This window comes from Aegilops tauschii, chromosome 3 (assembly GCF_002575655.3).
Source record: "Aegilops tauschii subsp. strangulata cultivar AL8/78 chromosome 3, Aet v6.0, whole genome shotgun sequence".
Lineage (NCBI taxonomy): Eukaryota > Viridiplantae > Streptophyta > Magnoliopsida > Poales > Poaceae > Aegilops > Aegilops tauschii.
The window spans coordinates 120,672,105-120,682,920 of NC_053037.3; the positions used below are offsets into that span (position 1 = coordinate 120,672,105).

General features: G+C 44.5%; 1 pseudogene; it reads right to left on the reverse strand.

Annotated features, from left to right (window-relative positions):
• Positions 1–225: 225 nt before the first annotated feature.
• On the reverse strand, positions 226–3,231 carry LOC109739131 (uncharacterized; annotated as a pseudogene).
• Between the last annotated feature and the right edge of the window lie 7,585 nt (positions 3,232–10,816).

The following is a 10,816-nucleotide window of genomic DNA, read 5'->3' on the forward strand; positions in this document are numbered from 1 at the left end:
TAAGTTTCAACGACGGCATCGCCAATCACGGGATGATGTATCAAAATTAGAATAAAAATATTACATATTACTCCCTCCGTAAACTAATATAAGAGCGTTTAGAATATTAAAATAGTGATCTAAACGCTCTTATATTAGTTTACAGAGGGAGTACAAGTCAAAAACAAAATAGCAAGCAAGCAAAGAATATGCATCCACAGAACTTAGAGCATGATCACGTTTACAGCGGTTAAAACTACTAGTACTAAGTAGTAGAAGTCTAGAACAGCATAGGACACCTTCAGCCTTCACTTTGCCTGTCTCATACCAACATCAAAACGCACTTTGTGCTGACCAAATTGGCAAATTGTGCATGCCAAGGTTTCAACGACAGCATCACGACCACTGGATGATACAAGTCAAAAACACAATAGCAGGCAGGCAGAGAATATGCACGCATTGAGCATGTTGAGGTTTACAGCGGTTCAACTTAACACACTGGACTATAATGCTATACTAAGTAGAAGGCACAGGACACCTTCAGCCCTTCACTTAAACCGCAGTTTGTAAGGATGCCGGCGATGGTCTTCATGTGGAGTTCTTTGGAGCAGCCTCACAAGAAACTGGCCAAGCTGAAGAACTGAGTCTTCACTTAATCGCAGTTTGCAGGAGGCCGGCGGTGGGCTTCATGCAGAGTTCTTTGGAGCAAAAAGCACCCTCACAAAAAACTGGCCATACTGAAGGATTGAGTCATCGGGAGAACTGACGGGTCCAACATACTCATCATGAAAAGTCCACTGAAACAGCGATTCATCGACTCTTAGAAGAACATCCAAATTTTCATTTCTCTTAACCGCGACAATATGTTGGAACAGTTTCACACTCCCAGATATCTTGTCATCAAACAGCACAATCTCATCGTCATAGCCATTGCTTAAAGCAGTGAACTTCACGTGATGAGGATGGTCAACCTCTGCATAGACTTGTACTACCGCCTCAATACTTCGTGCAATGATCATGTATGTCAGGTCCAAGTTGCAATCAACACCAGGAATCCGACCACCAGCATAATATCAAAATTTACACGGACTTCAATCTCAGCATATGCAGAAAGTATATGCTTGTCAGCTGATCCATTCCCTTCCTTCTTTACCCAGAGATCAACTTCTAGTAGTGCCTCGTCCAGTACATATATTCCTCGACACGGGCTACAAAGAGGCAAGTCAAAGGATTCCTGCAATTTGATATCTTATTAGAACCCAACAAGCTACATCAACCTTCAAAGATATACATTAGTACTGTACCAACAGAACTCACACAAGACATGCGTGTTCGTCTAAATCAAATATTGGGTGAAAGGAAGCAAGCATGTGACTTAAATGTCATTTTATCCCTTTGACCCCATTCATCTCGGCAGCTTAAAGAATAATGGGTACAAAATATTCACACACATTATAACCCCTCTCTCAGTCCCAAAAGAATGGGTACCTCGCTATCATACACAAAAAGCTTGCTGGTTTAAGTTATAACCATATTATTACCATGTCTCGTTCCCAAAAGTTTAAGACAGGGAAAATCACAATTAGTAACCACAGACGCCTAGTATCTTGCTGATTAAAGTTATAACTATCTTAATGCACACAAGCAGTCAACTCATGACTTGTGAAAAGAAATAGATAAAGTGCTAAACTGAAGTATATTAACCAGATGACGATTTGTATGTACATGTATTAGTACGCACATCATATAAAAACTAATGTGATCTGTTAAATGGCAGTGCTTCTTAACAGCGCAAATGCTTGCTATTGATTATTTATTTTTACAAAAAATGCAGCTCATCTCACAGATCATTTAATGGAACCAGGCAAATAATAAATAGATCCAAAACAAATCAACTTAGATGACTGACATAAAATATCAATAGAGTTGAGCTGTTGAACATCATAGGTCAGCGTCCAGCAATTTTGTAAACAATGCAAGCTTTATTTACCTGATTCACAATCTCTACAGCAGTATCTCTAGGACAGTTAAAGAGATAATTCCGTCGCTGGTCCAAGTCGTCGCGAACAGCAAGTATTCCATACACACTAATGGGATAGGAGAGCCCAGAGCTTGATAAACGCATCGAAAAGAACTGTAGCATCTGTTGTGGTGTGCGATATCCAAGAGTTGATGGAGCTGCAAATATATATTAGGAACCAGAGTGAGTTGTTAAGCAGACAGCACAAAAACAGATTACTAGGAATGAGTGGCACTTACTGGTAGAAGTATCATGGGTCTTGTAAAGACTGTGGTAGCAGTACCCGCCGTCCATGAAGCATAGAGATGTTGTGGGAGGGAGCAGTTTCATAGGAAAAGGAGGCAAGGTAGTAGAATCGTCGTGGTCCTCCCGGGCCAGAATGGCATCAAACAGTTTCGAGTAATCTCCCATCTGCTTGCAGTACCTCTCAATCCATTCCAGCTCAATTTCCTCTGCTTTGCTCTGAGGATAGAGCTTACCTGGAGAATCATTGTGTCATAGATCGGCAGATGATCTCGAGTTTTGTCTTCAACAGAATAGAGAATTAGATATCTGGGCAGATTATCTTCGTGTTTGTTTTTTTGTCCTCGTAAACGACTTGGCCATTGCAGTTATCGTCATCATCATGCCTATCGACTATCTCATTCCCTGAAGAATTAGTGTGGAATCCCGGGAAGTTAACTTATTCATGGTTGAAATTTCGTGGAAATTTAATCTAGCGGTACAAATAGGTAGGTACCTGGGCAATCTTTCTTCTCCCCGTCAATCACTCGGTCATCGCCGTCGCTCCAGTCGCTCCAGTCTGATTCGCTCTGCTCCCGTGGGAACTTGAGGTCCAGGGCATGCCAGGCAATCTGACCAGGATCTGAATATGTGCAATTACATCAACGTAATTGATCAAACCAAACAAGATCCATCCGAAACCTTCCCCATGGAGCGTGGAAGTAAAGGGGTGGGCACATTATACGCACCGGCGACCATGCGCGCCGGCTGGCTATGGGGTTCGAGTTCGACTGCCTCCACCTCCTCCAGCGTATCATGGAGATCCTTCGTCCAAGGGCTGGGGTAGCGGGCGGTGTGAGACGAACCCACTGTTTCCCCTGATCCGCGGCAGAATCGCTTCTCAGGCGACGCCATCGCAACGCCGGGGGTTCCCTGGCGGCGAAGGCGGCGGTCGGTTTAGGGATTCGGGAAAGATTAACGGATTATTTTTTAGCGAAATAAAATCAGTTTTACTAAATCACATGTACTCCGATGAGAAATAGGTATTGCGCATCTAAGTTCTCTACCATCCGATCAATTGCTATTAGATTCGTGCAATACGTTGTACTGGGCACGCGTTGTAGCGTTTTCTCGCTGCCGTTCGCGATTCTACTCCTGCAGCCCGTCCACGTGATTTTTCGTGTGCCACATGGGCCGTGCGTTTCTCTTCTGGTTTATTGCGAAATCACTAATTAAGAAATACTCGTTGCAAAGAACATTCCACTTTCCCAGGTCGCGACAAGTGGCGCACATGCAGCGCGTCACTTGTCACAATCTGGGAGTTTTCCCTTTTTTTTCATAGATCTGTTTATTCAAAACGTTTTAGCTCTTTAACCGTGCGTCCAAATCTTGAATCGTTTTCATCATTGGATTCCTCGCGTCGAGATCTTCAAAACTAGATCCCATGTTGATAGGTTTTGACGAACTTTTTTTCACGAAAAAAACTGGGCGAAAAAACCGAACCGGGAGCACGGTTTTTTTCCCTTTCCGAAAGAGGCACGCCCGTGCCTCTCACGAAATCACAACCGCGCCTCTCGTGGAAGCAAAACCGTGACTCTCGTGAAAGGAAAAAACAGAAAACGCGTTTTTTTTTCCGTTTCCGAGAGGCACGGCCGTGACTTTCGCGAAAGCACAACCGTGCCTCCCGCGAAAGCAAAACCATGACTCTCGCGAAAGAAAAAAAACAGAAAACGCGTATTTTTTTCACTTTCCGAGAGGCACGGCCGTGACTTTCGCGTAAGCACAACCGTGCCTCTCGTGGAAGCAAAACCGTGACTCTCACGGAAAAAAAAACAGAAAACGCGCTTTGTTTTTCCCTTTCCGAGAGGCACGGCCGTGACTCTCGCGAAAGCACAACCGTGCCTCTCGCGGAAGCGGAACCGTGACTCTCGCGAAAAAAACAGAAAACGCGTTTTTTTCTTTTCCGAAAGGCACGGCCGTGACTCTCGCTAAAGCACAACCGTGCCTCTCGCGGAAGAAAAACCGTGACTTTCGCGAAAGGGAAAAAAAGAAAACGCGTTTTTTCGCGGTTTTTTTTTCGAATTTTTGTTTTGATCAAAAATCTAAGAAAGACCGGAGGAAAACCAAAACGTCGAAAAAAACCCAAAAAAACCATTTAAAAAGCCGAAAACGCGTGCGGAAAAAAAATAAAATATCCGAAGGGAGCGTCCAGAGCGCGACACATGGCGAATGGCTGAGAGCGCGCCAAGTGGCGCTGATCGTTGCGAAGCTCCCGAAGGAGCGCTCGTTAACTAGTTGCTCCCCGTTTATTGCTGGTTCCTTTTTTTTGCGGGTCTGGTTCCGTTCTTTGTTTATTCAGCGCAATGTCATGGGCCGGTGAACTAAAAGGCAAGTAGCCTTTTATGTGAGTTTTATGTTTGCATATGGATGAGCACATTTTGATTTTATTTTCTTTCTTTTTCTTTTTCTGTTTTCATTATGTTTTCTTTCATTTTTTTGTTTTTGTTTTTAATTTCAAACATTTTTCAAATTTTGTTATTTCTTTTTTATTGTTTAACATTTTTCAAATCATTTTTTTCAAGTTGTAGGTCCATCACCGACTCGCAATTTAGGGGCTGACATTTTTTCTCTCGATTCGCAACTGGTCTCGATATATTTTTTTGTCTTAGTTGCAAGTCCATCATGGACTCGCAATTGGGCATTTTTTTGTGCCAGCTGCAAGTCCACTCTTGAGTCGCAAATGGGGGTCAATTTTTTTCGTCCCAGGTACAAGTCCACCTTGAGTCGCAACTAGGCTCGACTTTTTTTCGTCATATTGCAAGTCCACCCTTTAGTCGCAACTGGGCTCGACTTTTTTTTGTCACAGTTGCAAGTCCACCCTCGAGTCGCAACTGAGCTAGAACTTTTTTTTTGTCCCAATTGCATGTCCACCCTCGACTCACAACCGGGGGGCTGAACCATTCTTGTCCCATTTGCAAGTCCATCTTGAACACACAACTGGGCGAGGGCATTTTTGTCCCAGTTGCAGCACCACCCCCGACATGCAACCGGGAGCCCGCCTTTTTTTGTTCCAACTGCAAGTTCATCGTCCACATGTAACTGGGCCCAACTCATTTTTGTCCTATTTGCGAGTCGAATTAAACCTCTAACATTTAATCGAGAGCCCGCCTTTTTTTTTTATCTTGGTACGCAAATGCAGTCCTGAACATTCTTTTCTTAGTTGCAACCCCTCCCTTGATATGCAACTGGGGTCTGACCCATTTTTGTCCCAGTTGCAAATCCATCTTCAACATGCAACTTTGGGGGGGGGGGGGGGGGCGACTATTTTTCCCAATTGCAACTACACCCCGACATGCAATTTGGGCGGGGGGGGGGGGGGGGGCTCACATTTTTCCTTGTCTCGGTTGCAAGTCCAACTAACCCCCTGACATTCAATTGGGTGCCCGTCTTTTTTATCATAGCCACAAGTCCACCCTTTGAACGCAACTGTGGGACTCGACACTCGACCAATCTTGTCCTAGTTGCAAATCTACCATGGATATGCAACTGGGCCCAGCCCATTTTTGTCCCAGTTGGAACTACACCCCCGACATGCAATTGGGGGGCTCGCATTTTTTCTTGTTCCAGTTGCAAGTCCACCAACGACGTGCAACTGGTTTCCAATCCATTTTTGTACTAGATGCAAGTCCAATTATACCCCTGGCATTCAATTGGGTGCACGCCTATATTATCCTAGGTGCAAGTCCACCTTATGTACGCAACTGTGGCACTCGACCATTCTTGTGATCTTGTCCTAGTTGCAACTCTATCATGGATACACAACTGGGGGGCCAGCCCATTTTTTCATCAGTTGCAGGTCCATCCTCGACACGTAAGTGGGGGTCGATTTTTTCCCTAGTTGCAGCTTCATCCCTGATATGCAATTGGGGGCTCATATTTTTTCTTGTCCCAGTTGCAAGTCCATCATCAACACACAACTGAGGTCCAGTCCATTTTTTTCCTAGTTACAACTCCAACTACATCCTTACATGCAATTGGGAGCCTATATTTTCTCCAACGCATTTTTGTCCTAGACAGACTGACAACATTGACTCTGTCCACTTAGATTAACTATAACACATATGGCCTTAATTATTATGACTCCACCGTCCAGTAACACTGAACTGGACATTAATCAAGTGGATCGATCGATCATGCTGCCTGTCTGGCTCTAACAATTTAATGAATGGATATACCAATCCACTCCTACTTAGTACTACTACACCACTAGGGAAATGCTTATATCACTCGTACAACGAGGTGCTATACAAACGGTTTTAACCCTTTTCACGACGACATTTGGAACCATCGCCTAGTGAGTGTGGGCGATAGGGGGGTCCTTCCCACACGACCTAGAAACCGTCGGGGATATGCCCTCCTGGCACTCACGCTCGGCAAAATGAGGTCGTGTGCGATCGGCGAGCGACCAAATACGGTTATACGTACAGTAGTGCTAAAAAAATACAATTATACAGACAAAATCATTTCCGGTCGTAAGTACATCCCACACAGTCAGTCCCCGCTAAACGTTTCCATTTGTATATACATCCCACACAGTCGCTCCAAGGAAAACGTTTCTGTTCGCAGGTACATCACACACAATTTTCTCCGTTAAATCGTTTGTGATAGCGTTTCCGTTGCACACGGTATTAACAATTTTATCGTTTGCGTTATTGAATGCATCACACACGGTGCGTAGAAGAAACTGTGTGGAAAATGCTGTCCATCACACATAGTTTTTATGTGGTAAACGTTTGCACCAGGTGGCCTAACACAAACAGTTTTCAAGAGGATGTCGTGCGTGATTGTTCATTAATCTAACACTGTTTATTCCTAAAAATTGTGTGCGTTGCCTGAGGTCATCGCCCACGGTGTTTTCTCAATAATCGTTTGCAATAGAAAAACCCAATTAGCTGGATAATTATCCTATTAATAATAATCTATTTATTAATCTAATTGACATTTCATATTAAGCACACAATATATTTCATTTTCATAATTGAAATACATCAGAGTACAACATCATATAGCTTCAACACTCAGCTACCCCATTACTCAACTGCACTAGCACCAAGTTTCACATGCAACATCTATAACCTTTCGAAATTAGCATCATAGACGGTACATAGACAGATGTGTCTCATCTGGAGAACTGCTGAAGCAGAAGGCGAATATTGAGCCTTCGTTGATGTTGAAGGTCGTTGCAACTTTAGGCCAGTGCTTGTGGATGATTGACCGTCCATCCTTCGTCCTCTTCAGGAACACTTTAATATTGAACTGTGTGTGTTGTATGAATACCTTCCTCACCTCCTGACCATACAGGTGGTTTGAGAGGTAATTATCAGTGAACTACTTTGGAAAGGCATGAAAACAAGGATGTGCATAAATATCTTCTCTATATTGGAAATGGGGCAAAGTAATAAAAAAGGCAAGGTCCAATAGTTAGTACCATCCTGTAGTGAACTGATGTCTTCTTCATTGTGCAGACAAAGATCTTGTTGTTTTTTGTCGCTAATTTCTTTATTCTAACAATCTTTCTGAGTTTCTTGACTTGACTGATATTCATAGACAACTCATTTCCCCATATGCAAAAAGGGTAGAACAGTGGGTCAAAACCTCTGACAGCAGGACCTACATGTGCAAGACCAAATTGTTAAAAACCTAAATATTAGAATGGTTCCTGCAATAGCACAATAATGTGCTATTAGACAAAGGACCATGCATGTGCAAACCTCGATTGTAAACCTCAGTGCTTCTCATTGTTTCCCTGCAACACATATAAGGTAGTTAGTCATCAGGTTAAGTGAGGGTTCGCATGCTATCAGTAAAATATGTTGATGAAAAATAAGCACATTGCAGATTCATCACATTAATTCAAGCCACATGGAAAACCCATTTATCCAAACCAAGCATGATCAAGAACTAGGAAATATAGCACTTATATATGTTTATCATGTATTAAGTGCAGCCAAATTCGATTTATTCCTCACATGCACAATAATACAAAATTCTACCCACGACAATTGGACATCGCATTGCAGAATTGAACCAAGCTGTTAACTAAACACCACAACCATTAACTGAGCACCACATTGCATAATATAACATACTTCTAATAGAAGATCAGACAGTTAACCAAACCAAGCATGCTTAACAACTTGGAAATATAGCAATTGTATTTGTTTCTCATGTATTTAGTACAGCCAAATTCAATTTATTCCTCACATGGTATACAATAACAGAATGCACCCACAACAATTGAACATCGCATTGCAGAATTTAACCAAACAGTTAACTAAACACCACAACAAATGAACCAAATGTTAACTGAGCACCATATTACACAATGTATAACATACTGGAAGATCAGACAGTTAACCAAACCAAGCATGCTTGACAACTTGGAAATATAGCAATTGTATTTGTTTCTCATGTATTTTGTAAAGAAAAATTCAATTTATTTCTCACATAGAAGACAATACAAATTTGCACCCTGAAGAATTGAACATCACATTTGCAGAATTGAACCAAACAGTTAACTGAACACGATAACTAATTAACCAAACAGTTAAAAGGGTGGGTCGAGAAAACGCCACGAACTATCGTTTAAAGCAGCCAACCGCGTCGTGTCGTTGGCGCGCGAGGCGTCGATGGTGGCCTCGACGGCGAGGTGCTCCTCCAAGATCTGGGGGTCGGCACGAATGGCAGCCATCACGACCTCATCCGCGCGTACGGTCGCGATTTGCTTCTCCGCTGCCAAATGCTCCTTGAGCTCCTGGCTATACTGCGTGCACCATGGCTTAGGGCGGCGCTTATTTGGTGGAGGGGTCGGTGATTTGAATGGAAGGTGTCGCGCCGGTGGTCGGGGCATGTGGGATGTGGAAGGAGGAGGAGGATGGGGGTCGGGTATGGATTACCTGCCTGGATAGACGAGGCCGAGCAGCGTGAAGGAGGGTCGCTGGCGAGGAGGCGGCGCTGCAAGCAAGGAGTGAAGGTTTCAACTTGGAAAGGAAGGTGGAAACAGGGGAAATGTGGTTTTTGGTAAGGGGGAGGGCGGGGAGGTAGATATTTCCACGAAAGCTGGAAATGGAATCGCTTCAGCGAAAAAAATAGCGCGCAAAGTGTCACCAGACACGGTCCCTTATTCAGAATTGTGTACGATATGTGAACATCACAAACGATTCAGATAGCTTAACCTGTGTGTGATGAGTTTGAACGTCAAAAATTTTGGTTAGAATTTCCCTGGTTACAGTGGTTATCCACGTGATTGCATAATTTGGGTACACAAAGGAGACTACAGCACACCCACACTTCTTAATGGAGCAAGTTCAGCAATTAAACAAACCTAGCTGACCTAAACATTACTCTAACAAATTAAAGACCGGCACTCTTAATTAAACAAAACAAAGAGTACTACTACGACTGGTGCTCGTCGATCTCCGCCGCTGCCTCCATGTCTAGCTCGCTCCCAACGGTCTCTTGGGGAAGGGGCTCCATGGCATCTATCGCACCATACTCGGCAAGCATCTCGCCATCCGCATCCGCCATCTCTTTGGAATAGGCCGCCACGAGCTGGGAGTGGGCGGCCGCGATCTGGGCTTTGGCGGGCTCCGTCGTGGCAAGGTATGCCGCGCAGGAACGGATGGCTGCTCGAACGCTCTCGGCGATTGCCAACTCTTCGGCCGTGGGTTGCCGACCGTTGTCGGAGAAGCTTCGCTCGATTTGTGCGGTGACCACCACGAGCTGGGCGTGGGCGGCCTCAACATGGTCGTGGGCGGCCTCCATCAGAGCTAAGGCTGCCGCTGTGGAACGGACAGCTGATGTGCCGCTCTCGCCAGTTGCTATCCCCGAGGCAGATGTTGCTGCCACTGCCTGAGAAGCAACAACGGGCGTTTGGGCTGCCTTGGCCGCCCGAACGCAGATTTGCGGTCGCCCTCACGAAGCTTGTTAGCATGTGCCTGGCGGCTGCGGCCGCGCTCTTGCGGGAGTGGGTCACCGAAGTTGCCCTCACGACGCGGGTCCACGTCTCCATCTTTCACCGGCGACGATTGAACAATGAAATGATATTTGGGGAGCGAGCTAGTGTGCTTGACACGCTGGCTGTGGACTGTAGCCGTAGCACCTTCTCGCGTAAGCCGTATGCGTACTATACTCCGACGGCGCTCCAAGATATTCTGTGATGCATCTCACACGGTTGGTGATAATAAACCGTGTGCGATCTACTTGATTTTTCTTCTTGATTTGAATTACATAATGGGGTCACAGTTGCAAAGGATGGTGTTTGAATTGCTAGAGCTTTTATCTGCAGTGAACATGCAACTATAGGTGTGTCGTCAAACAAATTGGAATTATTCAGGGTTCGTTTGGACGTTTTTATACATTAACTTGGTTTTGTAGGCATTTCAGGTGCATAATTCAAATTTGAACTACACGCAGATGCTCCAGTGCATATAAACGGGTTGAAAAATCAAATATGTGTCCTTGGTTGCATGCTTAGGTCCCATGCAAGAAATGGGATTGAATGTTAACACCCTGCCACCATCACTGGGCCGCAAA